The sequence below is a fragment of the Triticum dicoccoides genome, chromosome 2A, assembly GCF_002162155.2.
Source record: "Triticum dicoccoides isolate Atlit2015 ecotype Zavitan chromosome 2A, WEW_v2.0, whole genome shotgun sequence".
Lineage (NCBI taxonomy): Eukaryota > Viridiplantae > Streptophyta > Magnoliopsida > Poales > Poaceae > Triticum > Triticum dicoccoides.
Window position 1 is genome coordinate 622441370 of NC_041382.1, and position 10069 is coordinate 622451438.

Genomic DNA, 10069 nt, shown 5'->3' on the forward strand with positions numbered 1-10069 from the left:
TGGTCAAGTTTTCTTCATCTTTAGCAGCGGGTCGCCATGTATGGCTGGGCTTACCCCATGACCCATTTGTAATTCCTGTAAACCGAACCCGTCTTAATAAAGTGTTGGTTTACCACTCAAAAAAATGTAAAAAAAGTAAAGTTTGGTTGTATCCGAAAAGAAAACCAACTGGCAGCCACGTGTGGCACAAAACTCAGATTAATCTGCCGCGTGCCATAAAATAAAATCTAGTGTTCATGCCGCAAGAACATCATAATATCCGTGTTTTCTGAATTTCACTGAGCTATTACATGCGTTAAAACTGAAGTTACGTGATAGAAGGGCAAAAACATAAGTGCAGCAAACGCGGTTGGGCAAGACTGAGGGTTTTTTGAATTTAGGGGCAAAACAAACGGGTGTGACACAACTAGTGGCATGGATGTAATTGTCCCTTTTTAATAACATCCTAGAAGCGGACTACATATAACTATAGTAAGTCATCTATTTGTACAACCCCAGTTCATCCTTGCAAGACTCGGTGTTACCCATATGGGATTTGGCCAGCTACACCAAAGCCGTCACAGCCCTAGAATATCTGAGTGTAATAGTTGCATCAGTGAGCATGCATCATGTTTAATTCAAGAAATTGAAATGAGGAATATTCAAAGCCTCATAAATTATTTTAAAAGAAGGGCAAGAACCCTTTAAATAGCATTTTGTGAATCCAAAATGCCCTAAAATAGTTTTGTGAATTTTGGCAAGAGTTATATATCAAACCAAAATTCTGGAACATTTTTAAGGAATCATTTGGTCTCTGAATTTAAATCAATAATCTATTTGAATTTGGGGATATATTCATAATATATAATGAATATATTTTCAAATGCTTTGAAATGTTTTATGTACTTTTGGAATAGTCCAGAGAGGTAACATAAAATATCTCAGAGTGTTTTGGCACTGTTTTGAATTCATTTTGAATTTTGAAACAGTGGCAAAAGATTAAATAAAAAACAACAGAAACAAAAAGCAAACAGGAGCTCACCTGAGCAGCCTACCCACCTGGCCCAGGAGAGAAGCCAGCCCACTTACCTCCTCGCTCGTCGTCTTCCTCCTGCCAGTAGGCAGGAGCGAACACGCGCGCGCACCCGCGGAGCCCTCCACCTCCTGCTTCGTGCTGGAGGCCGCTCCCTCGTCCTAGTCCGCGCCTGGGGACGCCCAGCACCCCCTCGCCCACTCCCCCGCCTCTCTGGCCTCTCCCCACCGCTCTGGCTCTCTCTCCGCAGCCGCCCGAGCACACCCGCAGCGCGCAGCTCACCGCCGCCGTGCCTAGTGGCCTCCCCTCGCCTCCCCACTTGTCCGGAAGCTCCGCACTCGTCGCGTACGTCATCTCCGTCAACACACACGTTCCCGGGAGCCCTACAGTAAAGCCATCATCGTCGTCTTCACCGTCGGGCACCGAAGATCGCCGGCTCCGATTCACCGTCTCCAAGCCGTCCCCAAGCCGTCTGAGATGCTCAACGACTTCGCTGTGAGGACTCCTTCGTTTTCCCCCTCCTCTCCTGCTCGTTCTCGCACCGTAGCCGTCGTCCCCGCAAGCACCAAGCTCCGGCCATCACCATGGCCGACAAATCTCGCGCCCCGGAGCTCTTCCGCTCGCTCCAGTAGCTCCCGCGTGCTCGCTGGGTCCCCAGGATCCCGATGCGCCCCTCTGCGCTCTGGCTAACACGCCGCAGCCTCGCGTGTGACCGAACCCGAGCTCCGGCCTCCGCCAAAGCTCATCGTTGCCACCACTAAAGCCAGCCTCCGCACCTGCCGCATCCACCACTCGACGCGTCGCATTGCCCTGAGTACGTAGAGCCCAGCCACGCTTGCTCTCGTCGCCGGAGATGGCCGGACGGGGAGCGCCGCTGCGTCTCGCTTAGCACCGGCGACTAATCGCCATTTAGATGACATGGCGTCATTAGTTTAGAGTTAAGCATGTGCTTAATTAGCCCCCCCCCCCAACACAGTCACTGACACGCCGGCCCCACACATATTTAGCCCCGGTTTAATATCCACTTAACACTGAGTCTATGACATGCGGGCCCCCAAGATCAGGTTTGACCAGGACCGGGTCTGTTGACCGCTGATGTCATCCTGACATCATGCGGACGTTGTTACTATTTTCTGGAAATTAGAATAAATCAGAAAAGGATTTATGAATTTCAGAAAATACTTCAAACTTCTAAAAATCATAGAAAATCAACCGTAACTCCAAATGAAATAAATTATATATGAAAAATTATCAAAAAAATTCAAGGAATCCATCTGTACCATTTTCATGCATGTTTGAACAATGTTTGTCCTTTGTTTTGGACAAAACAAATAAAGGGCATTTAAACAATCATATATGGGGTTGCAATTTGAATCATGTATTCAAACCAACTTCATTTAAATCATAGCTAGATGCATTAGCTCAAATCACAGCATATTGCCATGTCATGATCATGCATCATATTGTGGCATCACATTGATTGTGTTCTTTCTCAATTGCCGGTGTTTGTCCCCTCTCGATAGACGTGGTTCCGACGACGTGATCGATGACACCGATGAAGAGCTATAATATCTTCAGAAGTGCTAGGCAAGCAAAACCCCCTTGTTCATTCTGATACAATCTCACTCTCTCGCTCCTGCTCTCTTTTACTGCATCAGGACAACACCGATTCAACTGTTACATGCTGCGGTAGTTGAACCCCTTTCCTCTGCATGACCTCTCATTGCCATAGTAAATAGATGAAACCCACTAGCATGAGTAGGAATTGTTTGAGCCCTGATGTGCCTACTCATTCATGCTTGTTGTCATGCCTGCTACTGCTTAGAGTTGAGTCCGGTCTGATTCATCAGGAATGAATTGGAACGTGGTGAACATGTCCTACCGTTGAGATCTAAGTGTGTGAACACGATTTGGTAAAGGTAGTGGTGAGAGGCCATGTAGGAGTACATGGTGGGTTGTCTCATTGCAGCCGTTCTCAGGACTGAGTTCTGTGTTTGTGATCCATGCACAGTTACTACCACACATTGGGTTCCGGTAACTCGGCCCCTCTCAGCTTATTAATCAACGCGATCTCTGTCCAGGAGTTGCAACTAGTTTCTGGTGTTTGTAGGTAGTGTTAGTAGTCTACCAAGTGGCACCCAGTACAGGTGGGCTTGGGACAGACTAGGCACAGTGGCACGGTGTACCAGGTGGCACCCGGATGGTGGGCTTGGGAACCCTGCACACATCGTTTGGGGCCGTGAGCTACACCCCGGCCGGATCTCCTTGCGGATGGAACCCGAATAGGCGATAAACCTGGACTAGAGACTTGTTGGTTAGTCAGGTCGTGGCCGACTCCCTCGCCCGGCTTCCGCTTGAAGGTTGCCGAGGTACATGACGTGTATAGGGCGATAAGTGGCGAGAGCGTGTGTGAAGAAGTACACCCCTGCAGGGTTATCATTATCTATTCGAATAGCCGGATTCCTCGGATATGGAAACTTGGACCCCTTGCATAGTTCATAGACAAGTGAAAGTGGATACTCTAAAAATCGCAAGATAAGCGTGAGTGCTATGGATGGCGTTCTCGCAGGGAGACGGGAGCGGATCCATAGTGGTGTATTGGTATGGTGAATTTGTGGACTCGTGTGCGCCACCTCAAAAGAGTTACTTGCAGTCGTAGTTCATGTTAGCCACTGAGTCAAAGTTGGCTTGCTGCAGTTAAACTCCACCACCCTCTTTGTTGATACCGATGCATATGTAGTTAGTTCTGATGTAAGTCTTGCTGGGTACATTTGTACTCACGTTTGCTTATTTTATGTTTTGCAGAGAGACTTCAATCTTGCTAGTAGTTCCACGTGGGCTTCGACGTTTAGCTTGTTACCTCAGCTACGATCTTGTACCCTTGGGAGGGTCTGGTAGATAGTCAGGCTCCTCAGCCTTCTTCATTTTTAGTTGTCTGTACTCAGACAAGTTAAGCTTCCGCATGTGCTTTGACTTGTATGCTCTGAATGTTGGGTCATGAGACCCATGTTTGTAATATCTCGCTCTTCGGAGTCTAATGAATAAATACTTGAGTCGTAGAGTTATGTTGTGATGCCATGTTGTATTTGCACATATCGAGCATATTGTGTGTACGATTGAAATGCTTGGTGTATGTGGGATCCGACAACCTAGTTGTTTATCCTTGGTAGCCTCTCTTATGGGGAAATGTTGTCTTGTGCTTCCATGAGCCATAGTAGTCCGCTACAGCCCGGTTCACTGGAGTCCTGCTAGCCCAGCACTACTGCTCAGGACACTTGACTGGCCGGCATGTGTTTCACTTTGTTCATGTGTCTGTCCCTTCGGGGAAATGTCACGCGGTGACATCCAGAGTCCTGCCTAGCCTGCTACAGCCCGGGTTTCCGGAGTCTTGTTAGCCCAGTGCTACAGCCCGGATTCACACGCTGCTGACCAACATGCTCGATGTGATACATGTATGCATGTCCCCATAGGTTGGTGCCGCTTTGGGTTCACGACTAGCCATGTCGGCCCGGGTTCTCTGTCATATGGATGCTAGCGACACTATCATATACGTGAGCCAAAAGACGCAAACGGTCCCGGGCCATAGTAAGGCGACACCCGTGGGAATACCGTGCGTGAGGCCGCAAAGCGATATGAGGTGTTACATGCTAGATCGATGTGACTTGGAATCGGGGTCCTGACAGCTTTGGTATCAGAGCCTGACTGCCTGTAGGATTACCAAGCCAAACTGGTCGAAGTCGTGTCTAGAATGCTTTAGTTATATAAGGGAATTGATTGTGGATGGGAACGTAAGGCTCTTTTTACTCCTTATCCTCATGACCTTCTGATCTGAGTCATCTTATCTTTTCTACGGGGTTAAGAACTAGGCTTCTCTTCTATCTCTCAGGATGACATGTTACGAAACCGTAGTTGCCTAGGATTGTTGAGTTCAAGCCTCAGTTCAGTTCCTACTACCTCCATATGTTCATAGCCGGCCTCAGAACCTTGATATTGTGATATTGAGTGGTTATGCCACCATTTTTGCAGGATATCTCAAATCATTTTGAGCATTTACAGCCGTTATGCTGTCCGGGTCATTCCAGGTTTCTAACTAATCTGATGCATTTGCAAATCCTTCCTCCGTTCCCGATGTACTTTTGGTCAGAATAAGCACACTAGCCAGAGAGTTGAGGTACTCTGCTGCCTCGACATATATGTTGGAGCTATTATTATGACCCTAGGTGTCTTAGAGAGTCACCTAGTAATCTAGCAATGTTTTGTGTTCCCAGTGTGATGAATCTGGCCACCATTCTCGAAAGCATCCCGTGATGCCACTTAGTAGTAGGCATTCTACTCTTGGGTTTTGAACCCGATATTCACCCTACTTCGTGTTGTTAGTATTTGCTAGTTCCCTTAAGATATTAGTAACCTTGTGATAGTCCTCGAGGCCCGTGGTACATCGTTCTTCCAATACCATGAGCCAATATGGCAGAAGTTCTTTTGAACCAAAAGATCACAACTAGAGTGCTCTTGATGAGTTCTTCATTCTATATTCTGACTCTGCCAATTCTATCTCTCCGCATGGGTTATCTGGAAGAAACCTGTTGGACTTAGTTCGACATACTAATCTATGCATCACAACTCAAAATGTTATATGTTCCTTGAGTTGTTACTCTTCACCTGTATTCCGACCATTGTCTATCATTCGATAGTCAAGAGTATGTCTGCAATCATGTTCATCGATGGCTATTATTCTTGTGGTCCGTCAAGCCGTTCTGGTTCAGCATGACTAGGAGAAACAAAACTCCAGTACCTCATCCATATCCAGGATTGGGTCAAAGTAGTTGTATTTCATAGATCAAAATGCCAATCCAGCTTTTGCTTTGTTCTACCTTGGAGTGTTACCATCTTTATGTCAGGAATGTCATGAGAATTGCGCCGCCTCCTACGAACTCTTGACACAGTGATACTTCTCTCCATCATTATTCATTCCTCGGTTCCGTGTTGTTGTAACCGGAATGCCGACGAGTGAACCATGATGTGTGAAATCAATACTCCTAGCAACTGTGTTTCTTGGTAGTTATGGACATTATTATCATTCTTAGCATGTTGGTTATCGAATCACTATTCTAGGATTGATCGTGCTACCTTGTCCTTATTTCTGGTGCACTATTCGATCAATGAGTTGGGATTGTGTCAAACCCTTGCTCTATTGGTCACATCGTCTTGCCTTGCAAAGCAAGATTGTTCTCGAGCTTCGTAACATATCGATGGTTCGTGAATTTCCGAATATCTTCTCGGAAGTGTTACCAGGTTGTCACCTGACCGCTATGTTGAGTTCGTGATCAAGTTGGTTTCTTGTAAACCACTCCTTCTCCAAGAATCTGTGTTGGATACCCCTGAGCTAGTTGGTCAAGCTAAATAACAACTTGGAGAGTTGGAAGAAAAAAGCTTAATCCACTTAGTTCACTCCAAAGGGGATATCTTGTGTGTGTGTTGACGAGAGATGATACCTTCATCGATTGTTCCTCGTGATCGGTTGTTGAATCTATCATCTTGTCCAAACCTTGATTTGAGTGTGGGCTATCGTCAAATCAAGTTAGAGCCAACTATATTCATAATGTTGTCTTACTCATGGTCGTTCCTCGAGCATACACCATTACATCCTTTGGTCTGACCAATACTATCACATTGTTCACTTAATTATGGAATTCCATTTATATGGAAACCTGGATGAATTGTTGTTGAGCCCATCGACAACATCCATGTCCTCTCCATGATTTTGTCAAACATTAAGCGAGTGTTGGAAACTTTTGAAAGCATCTCTTCATGCTAGCTCATGAAGCATATGTTGGATGAAAGAAGTGACTTCCTCTGATTCACGTGCATTTGGTGCAAGTTGCCGCCGTGAGTTTGAGAAAGTTAGTTTTTCTTCCTCTTGAATCATCCCAAGTCAGTCATGCACGTGCGAAGTATTCCATGGTCTGATAGACTGATCATCTTCATTCCATATGAATTCCATAGCACACTAAGCCACTGATTGACCTGTTCCAGGAAAAGAAGTTGTTGTGCTATCCTAGGTCATGCACAAGATTTCGATATCCTCAATGATGGTTCCCCACCAGAACTCGGTAGTGTTTTATTATAAGACTACTATGTGGTCATACTTGTCTGGGACAACGTGTTCACATGTTGTAGCAGAACCAACTCATGTTTTGGAGCTTGCTATCGCAGTTCATTCCCCGAGAATCTCGCAATGTCTTCTCGTCGATTTGTGTTGCAATCTTTCATTTTCCTTTCTAGACTCGATGAGTCTGGAATATCCTGACACCAACCAGATCTGAATCTCAGGCAGATATGATGTTTGGAGCATTTTCCAAGAACTATAATTTTGGTCCCTTGATAACCGGTAAAGTGGATGTCGTGACCAACACATCCAGCCGAAAGACCTATTATTGTAGTATCTCGATTGAAGAAAGTTGGCCACCTCCCCATGAGGATTTCGTAGGATTTACCTCCATAGTTAATCCTTACGGATTCTTGTGCTCCCGAAGTCCGACCTTTTACTTGATGTTCTATATATCAAACCATATCTATGAATAGGATACACTAGCACATCAAGGAGAACATTAGAGGTGGAGTGCTATATGTCTCTTGGTCGAGCATCCAGATTTTGTTCCCTTGGCCTCGCTAAGGTGAAATCTGAGAAAGTGTTATCTTCCTTTGCATCTGCATCACCCATCACCATTCATCATGGTGGTATGTTGTGTTGCCAGGATCCTTGACACGGATATTGGTAAAACCTTGATGAATATGGAGATGCTCAAGTTCTTGAGAGCAAGCGCAAGCACCAGGTTTTACCGTTGGCGTTAACTGGGATTTGCTTCCAGTTTCCTTGGTTATGTTATAACCTTTTCAAACAGTGGACTCACTCTCGACTGTTGAGTTCTTCCCCAGTTACCAGAATCATTCCCAACGTTTGCATTTTGTTCCTAGCTTGCACCTCAGTAGTTGTTGTTTAGGAGCATCTTCAAAAGTGGACTTACCATGGGTCCCATCCATTTCCGATGATAAGCAAAATCATCCATTGCATTGTCTTCAACAAGGGAGTCCACATCATCCTTTCTAGTCCAAGTATGTCATTCTTTTGAACTCCTTCAAATGATCGATTGTGATTGCCTTAGGCTGGTATAAAGAGTTTCAATGATCTCCAAATCAAAAGTAATTCTTTTTGCCACTTAAGGGAATAATTCTACGAGTCGTCGCCCCTGAGGTGCCCTGTTATGGAATCATGGTAATCAACTCCTCGCTACCTTGAAACCTATGCACCATCCTACTCAAGCGTGGGAGTGTTTCCTACCAAATTGAACTTCCATCATTTGTTCTCTCCATCCCTCTTGATGTGTGTTTGTCTCTTAGATCAAGAGATTAATCAACGTCTCATTCCATGAGTTTATCATGTATCGCTTGATTTTTGAGAAGATCGATTCCTATAGAGTTTCTTTTTGTCATCATCGTGTTGGATGGAGTTCTCAGAGCAAGACGTCGAGGCAAAGGTAATGATCGAATCAACATTCTTATGAAGTGCAACCTGGATTGTGAAGATTGTGCTAGCTTTGTGTTCCCTCTGTCTTCTTACCTCATGTCTTGAATCTCGGGACGAGATTCTTGTTTAGTGGGGGCGAGTTGTCACAGCCCTAGAATATCTGAGTGTAATAGTTGCATCAGTGAGCATGCATCATGTTTAATTCAAGAAATTGAAATGAGGAATATTCAAAGCCTCATAAATTATTTTAAAAGAAGGGCAAGAACCCTTTAAATAGCATTCTGTGAATCCAAAATGCCCTAAAAATAGTTTTGTGAATTTTGGCAAGAGTTATATATCAAACCAAAATTCTGGAACATTTTTAAGGAATTATTTGGTCTCTGAATTTAAATCAATAATCTATTTGAATTTGGGGATATATTCATAATACATAATGAATATATTTTCAAATGCTTTGAAATGTTTTATGTACTTTTGGAATAGTCCAGAGAGGTAACATAAAATATCTTAGAGTGTTTTGGCACTGTTTTGAATTTTGAAACAGTGGCAAAAGATTAAATAAAAAAAACAGCAGAAACAAAAAGGAAACAGGAGCTCACCTAAGCAGCCTACCCACCTGGCCCACGAGAGAAGCCGGCCCAGCCCACTTACCTCCTCGCTCGTCGTCTTCCTCCTTCCGGTAGGCAGGAGCGAACACGGGCGCGCACCCGCGGAGCCCTCCACCTCCTGCTTCGCGCTGGAGGCCGCTCCTTCGTCCTAGTCCGCGCCTAGAGACGCCCAGCACCCCCTCGCCCACTCCCCCGCCTCTCTGGCCTCTCCCCCCCGCTCTGGCTCTCTCTCCGCAGCCGCCCGAGCACACCTGCAACGCGCAGCTCACCGCCGCCGTGCCTAGTGGCCTCCGCTCGCCTCCCCACTTGTCTGGAAGCTCTGCACTCGTCGCATACGTCGTCTTCGTCAATGCACACGACGCCGGGAGCCCTACAGTAACGCCATCATCGTCGTCTTCACCGACGGGCACCGAAGATCGCCAGCTCCAATTCACCGTCTCCAAGCCGTCCCTAAGCCGTCTGAGATGCTCAACGACTTCGCTGTGAGGACTCCTTCATTTTCCCCCTCCTCTCCTGCTCGTTCCCGCGCCGTAGCCATCGTCCCCGCAAGCACCGAGCTCCAGCCATCGCCATGGCCAACAAACCTCGCGCCCCGGAGCTCTTCCGCTCGCTCCAGTAGCTCCTGCGTGCTCGCCGGGTCCCCAGGATCCCGATGCGCCCCTCTGCGCTCTGGCTAATGCGCCGCAGCCTCGCGCGTGACCGAATCCGAGCTCCGGCCTCCGCCAAAGCTCGTCGTCGCCGCCGCTAAAGCCAGCCTCCGCACCTGCCGCATCCACCACCCGAAACGTCGCGTCGCCCTGAGTACGTAGAGCCCAGCCACGCTTGCTCTCGTCGCCGGAGATGGCCGGACGGGGAGCGCCGCTGCGTCTCGCTTAGCACCGGCGACTAATCACCATTTAGATGACATGGCGTCATTAGTTTAGA

General features: G+C 46.6%; 1 pseudogene; it reads right to left on the minus strand.

Moving 5' to 3' along the window:
* Positions 1-476: 476 nt before the first annotated feature.
* LOC119358017 overlaps positions 477-10069 on the minus strand; it is a 13669-nt pseudogene continuing 4076 nt past the window's right edge.